The sequence below is a fragment of the Eublepharis macularius genome, chromosome 2 (genome assembly GCF_028583425.1).
Source record: "Eublepharis macularius isolate TG4126 chromosome 2, MPM_Emac_v1.0, whole genome shotgun sequence".
Taxonomy (NCBI): domain Eukaryota; kingdom Metazoa; phylum Chordata; class Lepidosauria; order Squamata; family Eublepharidae; genus Eublepharis; species Eublepharis macularius.
This window is the reverse complement of record NC_072791.1, coordinates 139,035,452-139,049,857: the sequence shown is the minus strand read 5'-3', so window position 1 is coordinate 139,049,857 and position 14,406 is coordinate 139,035,452. Positions and strand designations below refer to the sequence as shown.

The following is a 14,406-nucleotide window of genomic DNA, read 5'->3' as shown; positions in this document are numbered from 1 at the left end:
GAAACAATGCCATTGCCTGGGTAACGATAGGGGGGGGGATATGCACATATGTGCATTGCGCACATTCCCTCTTCCCCAACAGAGTTAATTAATAATGTAAAGGCTTTCTCCCCATGGGATCTGATTGGTGAATGATGTTAAGGAAAACAAGATGCTGCTGTGTGGGCTCAGTACCCACTTGCTGCTGCCACCACTGTGAAGTAAGAACTGAACTGAAATGGAATACACAAACTCTTTGGTGGGAGGATGTTGTTATAATTTGGTTTCCAGGGTTTGGTTCAGCGTTCCAGAAGTTGCTTTAACAAAACAGCAATTTCTGGGTGTATTTCTGGCTCACTCGTTTTGTTTTGCACACCCCTAGTGACAGACAGTGTTTCCTCTTTTGCATGTTGCTAAGACTATGATAATCTTAGAGAGATATGAGGAGTCTAAAATTAGGTCACACAACAGGTTTAAGTTTTGTTCCTACAGTTATTAATCACAGATCCCTGCATATCCAAATGCCAGTTTTCAGGACCATCCTTTCAGAAAGTTCCATAAAGTACAGACAGTATAGATTGTAAGCTTTGGGATGTTGGGAATTTGTTAGCCTTTTATTGATAAAAGGAGCTCATACCTTGGAAATCAAGCTGGTTTTTAAAGTGTATTGGACCCAGATCTTGCTCTTCTTATTGAGCAGTTTATCTACTGTACCATGTATAGTAATATTTCTGTACAAGTAGTACTTTTGAATAGCCTTTAATATACAGCAGAACAGGAATGTCTGGTTAATCAAAATGAGTGCATTTTCTCAGTCAAAAGCCTGAAACAGGTCCTGCTGGTTGGCTTGTTCTTTTACCTTATGTTCAAGGAATTGTTGAATAGTAAGAAGTAAAAAGGGGGCACAATGCTTCCCTCCTCGTGATGAATAGTCATTCCTGATAAGTAATAGTTAATAACGTCAGTGTCCTTAAGTGCAACAATATTTGTAACAGCAGTGATTCACTACTTATCTCACATGCCACTGGACTTTAATCCTGTCCTTCTAGTCTAATATGCATATAGCAAATGCATCAAAATACAGAACCTTCATACTACCAAAGCTAGCCTGATTTTGTGCAAGCTTACTGCATATATGGTTGCCCTCAAGCCTCCTAATTTTGGGCGCTGATCACAGCCACTCCAACAATCTAACAGGTGGGACACACTGCCTATCTAGTTTTGAGACTGAATGCTTTACTTTCCCAAGACCTCAGCTTTCCAGTCTCTGAGTTTGTTCTGGGGTGTACGCATGTTCAAGTAATTAATTCCAGATTCAGCTTAATTAAAATATATTTTATTAGATTTTAAGGAGTGTTGCAAAGCGTAAACTACTCAGAGTAAGGCAACAGACAGAAAACAAACCGTACTGTTTTTATCTAAAAATCTGCTTATCTAAAACTTCAGAGATTACTACCTTTAAGTATTTCTGGTTGGCATCTATTAGTTGTTCATTTTACCCATCTGGTAGAATGTGTGCCTCCTCCATGCCTAGTTGGTCTGGAATAGGGGCATGCCAAGGTGGAAAGAATAGAGAAAGGTTGTTAGAGGAGCCATCTCTTCTAGAACTCAGTGCATCACCCGACAACTCAAGATCCAATCAAGGCCAAGCTGCTAACTAGCATTATGGCTGTGAGAACATCTAGGGAGGACATAGAGTTTCTCTGAGACAGGCTTTCAGGGTCAAGTCACTTGGGAACTCAAAGACTGGTTTGCAGGTGGTGTTGATTAACTTAGCCAACACATTTTAGTTAGGCCAGAGCCTGCAATTACAACACTGAACCAAAGTTCAGCCATTCTTACTAGAATCCTGGCCTTAACTGGCAACTTCCATACACTTACATATTTGCCACTAAATTAATTGGAACTTATGAAGATTAGCCTGTGTGATATTTCCTGTCCACTGAGGACACAAAATGTTTCCAGTTATCATGGGTGAGATACAGTTGGCAACATTTCATTATGTCTAAGCAATTTGACTGTGGTCTGTCCTAATCTTTCTCAGCTATTCCTGACCTATTGCAAGTCTTTGTTGGCAGGAGGGTTTTCTTTTTGAGCATGAATTGTCATGGTAAAATCACAAACAACAATTCCTGAACACACAAGGCTTTGGGGTGTATAATTAAATGGTTCCGCCCTTCTGGAACAGGATGAACAAGTCTGAGTGAAAACTGTATTAAAATTGGAAGGACTTTTTTGGGGGGGAGCTGAGATCATGATGTAGGTGGTGGTTGTGCCACAAGTAAAAAACGCCTTTGTTCTATACACAACTTAGGGTGACTACTATCAGCTTGATTTAAAAGCGAAAAGCACATTCGTCTCCTGGGATTCATTGTAGTGAGATATTTTGTTGAGATAGAGCTGCATTGTTTTGGACTGTTTCTTTGCTTACACAAAAAATAAATAAATAAAAGGAAATGAAATACAAATAAAGTGCTGCATTCCTCAAGGACTAGTCAGCAATTCTCTTTTTGTCCACAACACAGTCAGGGCAACTTAATGGAGGACTCTGCTTCTTGTTAACAAGGTTAGTGTGGTAGTGATGTTCATCTGCAGTAGAACAGCAGGACTTGAGTCCAGTGGCACCTTACAAACCAACAAGATTTTCAGGGTATAAGCTTTCAAAAGTCAAAGCCCTGAAGAAGGGAGCTTTGACTTCTGGACACTCACACTCTAAAAAAGGTTAGTGTGGACATCCTGAAGGCTTTATTTTCAAAAACAGCCACACATCACACACATTGATTTTCCTACATGCATATAATATAACTTTCATGTTTGAAAGTTGCATGTACAGTGTAATGTGATAATCCCTATGTGTCTATTTTGCCAGCTGTTCACAGAGTGGGAAGTCATTGGCTTGATTCAGGCCTAATGGCAAACTAGATAGTTGCTGCATAAACAAGTCTGGGAAATACTTGGGATCCTTCTCCCTTCATATATGGTGAGACGTTTATAATAACAACAACAATAGTTTATTTGTATAGCACTGTTCTGGATCGATTAGTGCCCACGCAGAGCAGTTAACAAAGTCAGTGTTGTTATTATCTCCCCAATATAGCTGGTGAGCTATGACTAAGAGGAGTGGTTTATGTAGGACCGCCTGGTGAGTTCATGGCAGTAGTAAGATTCAAACTAGTGAAGTGCTACATTGCAGCTTAATTAGCTCTCTCTGTTCAAAGCAATTACATTTGAGTAGGCAAATGGTCTGTGCTTCTCCTGTTAACCACGTATCTAATCTGAGAACAAACTACTGTTTGGCATCCTGTTTTGTAGGGTAAGCACAAACTGGTTTTCTGGTTCAGATGCGGCACCCACAAATATGGGAGTTACCTGCAAGTCTGCAGGAATCCCCAGACATATATATATAATGTGCCTTTTCCTCTCCATACCAAAATGGTGGCAAATGCCCTAAAATGTTAGTGGAAAGTACCGTACATGTGTGTTGCTATCCTGTTTCTTTGGAACCCTGGTGGCATGCTGTGGAACCTGCTGTAAGTCTCATTCTGCTTAGTTGCTACTAACAGTAAGAGTTTGCCACTGGCTTCTCTTTGGCTACCACATAATGAAGGAGGGAAATTGGGGGCATGGGATGCAAGCCACCAAGCACATGATCCAAGCTGTTAGGCAAGCTGCATTGTTTGAAATGGGCTTTGGAAATGATTAATTAAAATAGCAATAAAGCCCTCCTCCAATCACAAACTTCTCTCAAAGGCCCATTTAAAATGCGAAGGGAGCAGTCCCCAACAGGTTCTTGATAGGGATGAGAATGGGTCAGGTACACATTTTCCTCAACTAAATTTATCATTTTATTTACATAACTTATTATACCCAATAATCTAAATCATACACAGATTTTGGGAGAAGCAAATTCCTTTTTGCTGCAGTTAAGTTTTTTTATTGGCAATTCCCAATATTTTAAAGAAATTGACATTTTACTTTTATTAACATTTTCTGAAAATTTCTTTTCTGAAGAGAAAGCATGCTTGAAACCTCCATGATCTCAGAAGCCAGCTACTTCACTATCCTGAGTTCCCTTCCAGTATGTTTGGCATATCATAAATGGCGATGCAGCTACCTTGTTGAGATTAGATTTATTGTTTATTCGCTATTTAGTCTTTACAATATCATCTACAGAAACATACAACCACAACCATAGTCAAATATGCAAATAAAACCATTATTACAGTGTCATACAACATAATATGATAATAATTTATTAAGATGTTGTAAATATAATGAGGATGTATAATCACTAACCACTTTGGTATCAGTATTTCCAGAAATACGTTGATTTCATTAAGGAAATTGAATTTACTGAGAAAAGGTTATCCTTTTAAAAAGATGGACACAAGGAACGTCTACAAAAGATGCATCATTTATTAAAAATCAATCCTTTAAAAGTCAGGAAAAGATCCTCCTATCAATACAATGCAACATTGACTGGTGGGTCCCAACGTTTGCTGCACTTTTTACTTACATTAATCTGCCAGCTCATATCCCCTCTGATTGGGGCCTTGCAATTATTGTCCTAATATACAAGAAGTCAAATCCTTCCAACTACCAATTTATTAGTCTCCTTAGCATTGTTAGTAAACTATATTCAAGATACTTATATTGGAAATTTCCTGACTGGCTAGATTGAGAAAATATACTGATGGATGAGCAAGCAGACTTCAGAGCTGGCCGTTCCACCATAGACCAGTGTCTGATTTTGCATCATCTTGTGGAGAAGTACAGCTCTAAGCCAAATGGAGCACTCTATGCTGCCTTCGTGGATTTCAAGCAGCATTTGACAGTATCTCCAGGAACAGGCTCTGGGCAAAACTTGAGAACTCCTCAATGGATCAAAGACTAAATATACTTATTCACTCGCTGCATGAAAGAAACTTCCTAAAAGTAAGATGCAGTTCTCCAGGCCATCTCTCCAATAAGATCTCACTTGATAAAAGTGTCAGGCAGGGTTGTATATTGGCCCCTTTACTTTTAACTACTTAAGTGATGCAACACTTAAAAAATTCAAACTTTCATTCACCAAAGCTTGCTGACCAAATGATTCCTGCCTTATTATACACAGATGAGGCCTACTTATGCACAAGTGGGCCTCAGGAGAGCTCTCCATGCCTTCACTATATACTGTAAAGAGGAGCAGCTAGTGATAAACTACCAAAAAACAAAAGTCTTCATCTTTACCACAAAACACTGAATCCATAAATGGCAAGTAGAGGGCCATAACATTGAACAAACAAAAATCTTTAAATATCTTGGAATAGTCTTTCAGTTGCTTGGACATTGTAGAGTTCAGGCATTGCATTCCACAGAGACTGCCTACATCATTCACTATTCTAAGATTTTACTTCACAAAAGGAGCCTCCTTTATTCATGCAGCAATCAATGTCTTCCAAAGTGTGGCATTCTGCATGGCACACTTTAAGCCGGTGATGCTAAGCACGTTGATTGGTGCTGAAACGGTTTAGGGTCCCATCATTCTGCACTGCACGACCTTGAGGTGATTTGGTATATGCGAGTTGAGATCTGTCTGTTTGGAGTCGCATTTTATGGGGGCTGGAGCTGACCTCATTTTTTTATTTTTTCGCATGCATAGTAACGTTGCAATGTTGGAACCCATCCTTTGTCCCTGTATTTGCTGATTGGGCTGTCCTACGTCCACTGGAGAGGCAATTGGTAGTGGAGTTCTGGGGGAAAACATGTACTTTTTGTGCTTGTTCCACTCTCACTTTTTTTAAAGCCAAGCCAGAAAAGGGTTAAAATGCTGCAGCTTCATTCCCTCCTGGCAGCTTGCCTACCACTTTGTTTCACAAAGAGCAGTGCAAAACGCTTGGGGGTTTTTCCTCTTTGACATTAGCAGAAGCCTGAAACATGCAGGGAGGGAGGGAAACGCAGCCATTTAATCCTTTCATGGCTTTTAAAGCCAGGAGGAATGTGCAGTAACAGTACAAAGTTAGAATGTTACAACCCTTTCCTGACATAAAAAAAGAGTGTGCACATACCCCCCCCACGAGGGAGGAGGGGGAAAGCAGCAATTTAACCCTTTCCTGGCTTTTAAAGCCAGCAGGGAATAAGCAGCAGCGTTAACACTTGTTCCTGGCTTTGGGGGGGGGGGGAAGAGTGTGTGCATACCCAGGAGGAAGGATTAGAGAAGGTCGAGAAAGATGTGTTTTTCTCCCTTTCTCACAATACAAGAACTCGTGGGCACTCTATGAAATTATTGAGCAGTCGGGTTAGAACAGATAGAAGAAAATACTACTTTACACAAAGGGTGATAAACACATGGAATTCGTTGCCACAGGAGGTGGTGGCAGCTACAAGCATTGCCAGCTTCAAGAGGGGACTGGACAAATATATGGAGCAGAGGTCCATCAGTGGCTATTAGCCACAGGAGATAGATGGTATTCTCTTTGTGGGGAGGTGGTGCTCTGTTGTCTTGGTGCTGGAAGGAAGGCAGTGGGAGGGCTTCTGGTGTCCTGGCCTCACTGACAGTCCTTTAGATGGCACTGGATTTCTAGCCACTGTGTGTGACAGAATGTTGGACTGGATGGGCCACTGGCCTGATCCAACATGGCTTTGCTTATGTTCTTATGAAACAAACAGAGAAGCAGCCTTATGGCCCTTACCTGACTTTACTGATAAAAATGGCAGAAAAGGAATTCAGAGAGCTGAGGAGGGTGGGAGTGGTTACCGCCAGACAGACCAGTCAGCTCCTGGTGAAAGGGTGGGGGAGAGAAGCAGAAGGGGAATTTTTGATGAATGCATGCCAGCAGCGACTGGGCAGCAGCTTAAAAAAAATTGTAGAATGTGTGCAGGGGGAAAAAACAGGCAAAAGACGGACAAAAACCGTTTCTGCTTCTCATGACTCTCTTGCAGGTGCAGAACTCAGGAGAACATGGGAACCAGAATAGATTATGAAATGCTGTAAAGTGACCATGCACAAAACACCAGAGGAAAGGTTGTATCTCAGTTATTTTACAGTTCCCAGTTTTCTATCTACAAAGAAAGGCACTCATTGGAAGCTGTACAATTCAGGTTCCTACAAAAGATCCTTGGAGTTCCCCAGTGTATACAGAATGCCCTCCATAGATTAGAGACTGGGCTGATCCCTTGAAGACTCATACGTGGCTACTCTCATCCACCTGTTGGTTAAAACATATCTTCAGTTTGTCGGCATAGTCAGGGCCAGCGCCACCATTGAGGCGGTGAGGCGGGTGCCGTGGGGGTGGAGGAGGTGCCGGGGGCGGAGGCACGTGTCCTGCACTGCCGCCGGCCAGCCCCACGCCGCTGCTGCACGCCCCCAGGCGGGCGCAACTGCCACGGGCCAGGGACGACAGGCGGCGTATGGCGTGCAGGTGGCCTCCTCACGCCGTCCCAGCTCCCCGCCGGCGGCACTGCATGATGATGTCATCGCGCAGTCCGGGGCGTGCGCAGTGTGCGCGCGCGCAAGGCTGGCCTCCGACGCCAGAAACCCTACTGCCAGGGCTGGGCATAGTACCCTCGATCCTTGCCAATAATTACCACTCAATCTGGCAAAGAGTAATTGAGGGGAAACTCCAGGAGATGGCATCTCTCCCCAAGTCTTACTGCATCTTGAGTACCAAAAAGCCAAAGAAATTATCAAACAGCAGCTCTGGGATCATGCCCTACAATCAGATAGGGCATAGATACAGAAATATCCAATTATTTTGCATTATGAAGAATGTTTTCAACCAGCAGATTACCTTAGATCCCTGGAGATCTCCAAATATCAGAGAATTTCCCCCTTGCATGCTTTAATGTTCTACCTTTAGCCCTCCTGGAAGGCAAATACCACTGTGTTCCACTCCTCTGCCATACAGAGAAAGTAGAGTCTATTGAACATGATCTGCTGTACTGCTCATTCTATAACAACATTCAATCTCAATATATAGCTCCAATCTTGTCAACTTTACTAGGAAGATCTGAACAACTTTGTCTCCCTCCTTCTTGCAGACTCTTCCCAAGAGATAACTAATAAAGGTGGTAAATTTTGCCTTCGGGCATGTGGGATTCGCAAATGGCTAACTGAACCTCAATGATTTTACTTCTCTGTCAGAGGAAAGCATCACCTCTCTGTCTCCTCTACAATCTGTGCTTACTGTTTTGTGCTCTTTGCACCATATGTGTCCCCACTCCCACCACCTTTATTTTTACTTTATTTTCCTTTATTTGTTATTTCTGTTCTAACTGCTGACTCACTAGTGCTGATCTTGTATCGAAATAAACTTGATTGATTGATTGATTGATTGATTGATTGATTGATTGATTGATTGATTGATTGATTGATTGATTGATTGATTGATTGATTGATTGATTGATTGATTGATTGATTGATTGATTGAAATGCGTTGAAGGATATTTGGAAATTGATTTGGAGGTCATATATATACTACAACTTTGTGTGCTAATCCTTAAAAATGTATCTAGAATGGAGTATCAATGTATAAATTGAAATTCTATACATCGGTAAATAACAAGCAGGGAACCCACAAGGGCTTGTGTGGGGTCACTTCATTTTCCTTTGTATCCCCCTCCCTGCACTATTTCCTCTTTCTCATCTCCCGGCAGCCCCCATATGCTCTCCCCTTTCCTCTGCTTTCTTCTCTCCTTCCCACTCATCAACCAACCTTCCTTTTATTTGCCCCCACAGTCTTCATTTTTATTTATTATTTATTTACTTCATTTATACCCCACCTTTCTCCCCAATAGGGACCCAAAGCAGCTTACATCTTTCTCCTCTCTTGCATTTTATCCTCAGAACAACCCTGTGAAGCAGATTACTCTGAGAGAGTGTGACTGACCAAAGGTCACCTAGCAAGCTTCCATGGCAGAATAGATATTTGAACTGGAGACTCCCAGACCATAGTCTAACCACTACACCACACTGGCTGTCAGCTTTCCCTCCTTGCTCAGGTGAATTGTATGATGACCACACAGCCACTGCTAGGCTCGGCCAAGTCATGCAAGTTGCATGGAGGTTATCATTGGGTCCAGGCAAGTTGGGTGGCATCAAGTTGTAGTCAACACCTCTCCTTGGAGAGTTGTGCAGATTGCATGGTAGCAAGTTGTCCGCTGCTGATCCTGGCCCTGATGAGTCTTCCCTCCGGGACAGGAAGGAGATGAGCCAGGGTGGACTGGCAGGCAAAATAGCCTTGGAAAGGGCCTTGTGTCCTCCCCCCACCTTTTACTGATAGAAACTAAGGTCTGAAGTCTGGAAATATTGTTGTGGTTGTCTAGCAACACCCAAGGTGGCCACTGAGATCATTTTGATTCTTGGAGGGAGGGTGTTTTAAACCACCCAACGCAGCTTTTTATAGATTTAAGATTTTTCTGCAAACGGGGGCCTTTTCAAGATAATATAGAATAAAATGAAATGGTACAGGATGCCATTATCTTGGTGATGCAATTTATTTATTTAGAACTGGCATTGGTAAAGATGATTAGTGCCTGGCAGCAGCAAGAAATTGCTACTGATAAGAACTGGAAAATGGCTGGTCTACCTTCAGTGAAGAAATGGCTCTTCAGAATTTAGGATACTGTTTTATGCTAACGCCAAGCCTGTGTATTTCAGGGACATAAGATGATCTGATAATACGTTTTAAAAAGAGGATCATCATGGTTAGAAAGAGACATTAGCCATGCACCACTCCTGAATCCAGTTTCACCTCAGAGTACCTTCCTCTCGGCTACTAGCTGCCATCAGTGGGACCACAGGAATAAGCCTGCCCCTCTCCATTGTGCCGGGATTTAGCTACCACCAAAAACTCCAGTTTTCAGTTCTCATCAGAGTGAGAATGGGGAGCAGCTAAGCAACCCTTAATCATGCCTGGATCCAACTCCCTCCCTTCAGTTTCCAGCCGCCATTCATGGGGCCCGTCAGAGGAAGGGGCAGCATCAGCATCCAGGCATGCCTCCGTCACGTCTGGATACAGCTTTGCTGAGAATTCCCTTCCTAAGGAACATTTATATTAAATTTTAATGTCATATTCTTATGAGCCACTTTAGAAGACATTAACCTGAAAAGTGTAATAACAGCAACAACCTCATCAAGGGACACTACCTTTTTGTGGTGGTGGGAATGGTATGCTCCTGTGAGGCAAAAGACAATGCTGGTCTGGCAGGGTCACCCGAGCCAGGCTGGCTTTCGCTGAGAGCCAGACTAAAAGTGTCATAAACCCGTTCAAAAGGGTGAAAGGTTCTAAAAAGAAATCCATACCAGATCAGTCATCACCTGGGTCAAGGGGGACCATGTTATATGTTGGCACTTCTGTGCATCAGGCAGTAAGTGGGCTACAGGACTTGGTGACATCTGCTAGGCAATCAGGGCAAGACACTGGAAGAACAACCACAGAGAAAGAAATGGGCATTGTTTTTTTCTTGCAACCTTACAAAGCCCACTGGAGTAAAAGAAAGTGTCCGTATCCTTTTCAAACTTAAGTACATAAACAAGCCTCATAACCATAATATTTGGATACTTCTTCTTCCTTGTCTTTCTTCCGTTTTATTTCTGCAACACTAATGCAAGACAGAGAAGCCCCATTGTCTCATTTTTTGTTGATACGAAACAGGGCCCCTGAGTCTTCTAAGAGACTTGCTTATTGTCTTGAGTATGTGGCTGAGCAGGAAAATAATTTGGAGTCCCAAACTCAATATAAACCTATCCATTTTGCTGAATCTGAGTTGCCTTTGAATCTTGTCTGTGAGGTGCTTTTGGCCACACCTTCATGTTTGCTACAAATTTCCACCCTAAAGAAGCCAAAAGAGGGTGGGCGCTAGCAGGATAAACATCTCAACCAGAGCAAGCTGAGGCAGCCGGCAGCCCTGTAAGAGGTGCCTTGTACTGGACAAAAGTTGCCTTGTTTCCCCACTGAGAAGACAGGTTGCCAACTTCCGTTCCCTAAATTGCGAGAAATCTGGAGCAGAGTCACCTTTTTCCTTCTTCTGGGATCCAAAATGTCTGAGGAAAGAAAACAAAAATAGAGCACTCTCTGTAGCCTCCACAAGCAGAGGCTTGTTCTAGTTTTCTAGTACTGCACCAGGTGTCAGCAGAGATACCCAGCTCTGAGGCAAGCTCCAGGCTTGCAGAGTCCGAGGTTTCTGGTTATACAGTAACCTGTTGCTTTAGTTGTAGCTCCACCTCTCCCTGTCTCCTATCCTATCCCTTCCTTCTCCCCCCATCCCTGTAGCTGTGCTGAGAAAGCTTTTCCACCTGCTCTTTAGAGAAGCTTGAAAGTCTGGATTAGAAGGAAGGGACAGAAGGGAGAGGCAGTCAGGGTGGAGAGCGAGGTGATTCCCCCCCCCCCTACAATTTCAGGATATTACTGGTTCGCCATTCTAACACTGCTGAATAAAGCAGAGGAGGAAGCCTGAAGGGGAGTGAGCATGGCATACAACCTGAGCTAGGAAGAAGAGAACTGCTAAAAGAAGCTATAGGAAATTGGGAGATCCCAGTAGACCCTTCAGAGCAAAGGTAAGTCAAGTCTGCTTTCTCTCCCCTTCAGAATCTGACATCCATCCATCAAGGAATATTTCACAGAACACAAACGTGTACATATTTGGAAAAGGGAGTGTTGCTGGTAAAACACAGCTCTGAGAAAAGTTAAATATAGAAAGGATATAGTAAAGAAGGGCACACTTTTCTCTTGGTTCTGTGTGGCAGATTGCCCAGTCCTGTTAGAATGCTAAAGATCTAGCATGAGGTACTGTCTTGTCAAATGAACGTTCATCGATTATAAAATGAACGTGTCCTATTTTCAGTTGAAGTTTCTTTGTCAAATGAAAGTTTCTAACAAAAGATATAAAGTAGCTGGGAATTCTTTGTTGTTTTCTGATTCCAATCTTGTTAAATGGTTTGTGTACTTACAAACGTTAAAAATGTTACCTCCCTCATTTTGATTTACTGAAAGCATATTTTGGTATATAAATTTAACCCTTAGAGGGTGGTGTTTCCTTTTTTAAAGCAGGCATTGCTGGTACACATTCTTCTGCAGAATGTCAACCTTAAGATAGCAGAACTTTCTGAAATACTGGTTGATATTAAACTCTGGGAACTAATCACTGTATTATCAGATAAATGGGACAGTTGGATATAATTGTTCCTTGGGTTTCATTAGGACAAACTGATCCCATACTCTGCAGCAGGGTAATTTTTTCCCCTTGCTGGATAACCAACTGGCAAAGTAAACAGAAACCAGAGCTTCCTTCTCTCACTTGTTTGCTAATCCCAAGTCACGGTGAGCTTTTTAATGTGTTACATTTTGTGCTCTGGAACTGATTGCCAAGTTTAAAAACATGCATGCACAAATGATTGTTTATGAAAGGTACGCATGTTTCACTCATGGCGTATATCTTTTCCCATAATTGCTCAGACATATTTTACAGGCAAAAGCTACAATGTTATAAGCCTTTCGAAAATGACACAAAGGCTGTGAACTTTGTGCCCAAGAATGGATGACAGTGTACAAAATATAACTATAATTAAGACTTAAGGAATTTGCCCCCCTAGTGAAAATATTCTTTAAAGGAGCAAAGTGTTGCTTGTTGTTTTCAGCTAAACCTACCAAAGTCTCTCCCCCGCTTTCTGTGAGATTCAGCAGTACATTTGAAACTGTCATGTTCAAGATAACAGCTGATTTCAAATAATCCAAACTTACTGCATATCTGAATTTGCTGCGTATCCATTATGTCACTCCATGCCAACATCTTGTTAAGTAAATAAAAGACATGCTTATCCAAACTTCTACTTATCCCAAATGTTCTGGCTGCTATTTGCATAAACGAGATTCTACTTATTAATATGATCTAGTTCTTTAATTGTCTAGAGGAATGGGTCTATTTTAAAAGTCTCAGTTGATTACTATTTTAGGCTAGAGGAATCTGTTATAAAACAAGAGGTTAGAATTGATTGACATTACTATAAAAATTCAACAGGAAATGTTAGGTTGGTCTGTATTACCAGTACTATGTATTATTATAGTACTGTGAGAACAACTTGACACTCATAGGTTGCTACTGCACTGCCCTGATAATGGTTGGAAGCCAGATTGTGGCCTGGTTCAGATAGGGGGCCACAATGTGGGGGGGGGGGGGGAAACCAGCCACATAGTTTTGGCTTCCAAATCAGCGCAGGGATCACCTACCAAGAAGTGGTTACTGTATAACATATGTAGAGGGACCTCCAGTGGACACCCCACATCTGTTCTTAGTAAGCTGTTATCTTCTTGCCAAGTACCAGAGAGCTTACCAAGCAGATATATACCATATAAGGATATGTGTATAAAATGCTGTCAAGTCTCAGCCAATTTATGGCGACCCCTGCTGGAGTTTTCAAGGCAAGAGATGAACAGAGGTGGTGCGCCATTGCCTGCCTCTGTGTAACAACCCTTAGTGGTCTCTCATCCAAGTACTAACCAGGACCCGCCCTGCTTAGCTTCCAAAGTCTGACAGGTTCAGGCCAGCCTGTAAGGAGGACACAGCTTATTAAATGGTTGCCTTAATCCATACTCGAATTTCGCATCAATCCTTCTTATGATTTTAGATTTGTAGTAGTCTTTGGACCAAGGATTCAAACTAGCATTAAACACTGTAAGCCATTAGAACAATTTATGCCGACTGAGGCTCAGAACAAGCCTCCATCTCTGTGCCAAGGTTCAAGATGGACCTTCCAAAACTTAAAAATCAAGGGAATTATTAAAGAATCAGGGCCTGGAATTTTAATGGATGAAAGCGAGATCATGAAAAGTTGAAAATGTCCTGTGCCTGGTTGGCTGGACTCCTCAGGAGTCAGTCACTTGGCCACCTGGCCTTGAAAACAAGAACAGCTGGTGCTGGAACACAGGGCTTATGGCTAGTAAACCAGTTGATCCAGCAATGCAGCCTTCTCAAACCCCAGCCTAAATAATCTGGGAGATGATCTGGTGCAACTGCATATGCTGGCAGGTGCTGGAGCTTAGGAGGCTGCATTGTGCTCTGGCCAGGATCCTGCAAGGAATCACTGCTCTCAACACCCTGCTCTTGTGTTCACAGTGAGGTTGTGTGCTGCCGGTCTGGCGCTTCTCCCATGTTCTGCTCAGCTTGGGCCTTTTGCTGCCCCCATTCCTGGAGAGTGTTGGCAGGTCCTCCTGACTACGGCCCTGGTTATGTCTGCTGCCTGGCAAAGGCCCTACAGCTGTCTCAGGAGCTGGCAGTGAGGGCTTACTTGCCAGACCTGGCAGAATAGCTTCTGATAGAGCTGGCATGTCTCTGCCATGCCAAGCCCTTCCTGGTCCTGCTGGCCCTCCTGCTCCAGGCTCCTCAGGACTTTCTCTTGAACACTCCAGGTCAGGTCACTCTTGTCTGGAACCCTCTGAGTTGGAGTCATCA

The 14,406-nt window shown here is 42.7% G+C and overlaps 1 protein-coding gene across 1 annotated transcript in view; it reads left to right on the top strand.

Annotated features, from left to right (window-relative positions):
- The first annotated feature begins 11,241 nt into the window (after positions 1-11,241).
- Positions 11,242-14,406, top strand: part of EPS8L2 (EPS8 like 2) — a 144,133-nt gene continuing 140,968 nt past the window's right edge. The window contains exon 1 of the mRNA XM_054970805.1: positions 11,242-11,515. The gene's annotated coding sequence lies outside the window, so the exon portion shown is untranslated. The remainder of the gene's footprint in view (positions 11,516-14,406) is intronic.